Here is a 1894-nt window from a genome sequence, read left to right as displayed (position 1 = left end):
AATAGGTTGAAATATTTTTAAAGCTTGAAATTTTCAGTACAATCGATCATGTTTCAACTAAACTAATACCACTTTCCTTTTGAAGCGAAGTTTAAAAATGAAAACATATTACATATATATTTCTGCATATCATGTATATAATTATTTATCTTATTTATCTTAAGTTTGAACATAAAATGAGATTCAATACAACACTATGTAGTCTCTGCATATATAACTTTCGTAAACATATACAAATTTAATTGCAATAATCAACAATTAAGATTTCAATTTGAAAATTAACTTGGAAAATCATTTGACACACTACATCTATGAATTAACATCTTTCAATATTTTGAAATAAAGTTAAAAACAATACATATATTTACTAGATTTTTTGTAACACGATTGTTATAATAATGCGTTAACAACAAAGATTGATACAAAAAATAATCAATGATTGTTACACACTTAATTTATTGAAGATCATTCAATAACTTCAGAGGAATCTATTCCAGTTTCAGCTTATGACACCTGACAGGAGCCAAGGCAAACGATTTGAACATACTTATATTTTACAGATCTAGCGTATTATACATTAAATAATTAATAACATGTTTCAGTACTGACACATGTAAATATTAATTGCAGGCAGTTTACCATGTCCATAGTAAGTTAATATGATAATGTAACTTAAATTAATTCCAAATCCACCATGTGTTACACTGCCGTATCTTCTTAAATCAAGATACCTGAATATATACAAAACATTTGTCAAACTTTATAATTATTATTTAAATTAACCTATGTGTATAAAGTAGATGTAAGGTGTGAATGGTGTATGACCCTAAACCCTCATACCTATTATAGGGTTGCCAAGTTGGGTCCTCAAAAAAAAGTCTTATGAAGAATAAATGTGAACTACACAAGATAGATTTTTATGTCCCTAAAAAAATGTTAATTACACATGAAATATTTTTATGACAATGATCTAGAATAAATGTTCATTGCACAAGATATATTTTGATGGCAATGATCGGACTGTATAATTATGTAAGTCATATTAATTTTTTATATACTTTCATGATTGATAAATGAAAAAGTACTGTTGAAAGCAATTGGAATAGCAAAGCAGAGCTGATTCAGTGAAAATGTAATAAAACTTACAGTCATGGAAAAACTTTTGTAAGCGATATGCCAATAACCGAGTTGAAATTTGAAGTTGTTATGTGTTAAAATTAACTTTTTGTCCAAACATTAGATTTTTTAGTTTGACCTATTAGCATGACGCGCAAAGTTTGACAAAAAATATTCACCATTGGTAAGATTCTGTTAACTGAAGATCATCTAATCTTGAATTGAGTATGTCATATCTTTCTTCTCTAAGACTCCCTCCAAACACTCACCAACTTCCGGTACCAGTAAATCTACAGCAGCTACCTGTGTTAACATCAATATGTTAAATATTTATTTGTTAGTTTCATAATTATATTTAACAGCACTTAAATGGTCATATTACAACTTCCCCACGAGATTGTATGAATTAGAAAGGAAATCATAAGATGCCACCTGGGTAGACAGTAAGTCTTGTACAGAAATTACTGCCACGGACTCATACTGATATAATTATTATGCAACAAATGATTGGAAGACCCTAACCACTTGGCCAGATGGACCAGCATATATTTATAACTAAATCATTTGTTTTCTTATAACATAATTTTCAAGATTTAAAAATGTGCACTGCTATTTTGTTTTCTTTTAAGTCACAACTCTATAAACTTGCATAAAAATATGAATATGTGTGGCCTATTTAGACAAATATGTTTTATCTTTGATAACCTTCATTTTGACCAAAAAAACTTCAAATCTCATCTAAAAATAGAAGTCTAAACAGGGTACATAATTACCAAAT

General features: G+C 28.2%; 1 long non-coding RNA gene across 1 annotated transcript; it reads right to left on the bottom strand.

The window, feature by feature from the left end:
* Nucleotides 1–199: 199 nt before the first annotated feature.
* Nucleotides 200–1419, bottom strand: LOC132744565 (uncharacterized). The gene is made up of 2 exons (XR_009627717.1): nt 1296–1419; nt 200–731 (listed from the first exon to the last, which is right to left on the bottom strand). It is a non-coding gene; the product is annotated as an uncharacterized LOC132744565 (long non-coding RNA).
* Nucleotides 1420–1894: the final 475 nt, after the last annotated feature.

Source organism: Ruditapes philippinarum, unplaced genomic scaffold (assembly GCF_026571515.1).
Source record: "Ruditapes philippinarum isolate M1 unplaced genomic scaffold, ASM2657151v2 ctg2426_1_1_1_1, whole genome shotgun sequence".
NCBI lineage: Eukaryota > Metazoa > Mollusca > Bivalvia > Venerida > Veneridae > Ruditapes > Ruditapes philippinarum.
The sequence above is the reverse complement of the archived record's forward strand: the minus strand, read 5'-3'. Positions and strand labels throughout refer to the sequence as shown.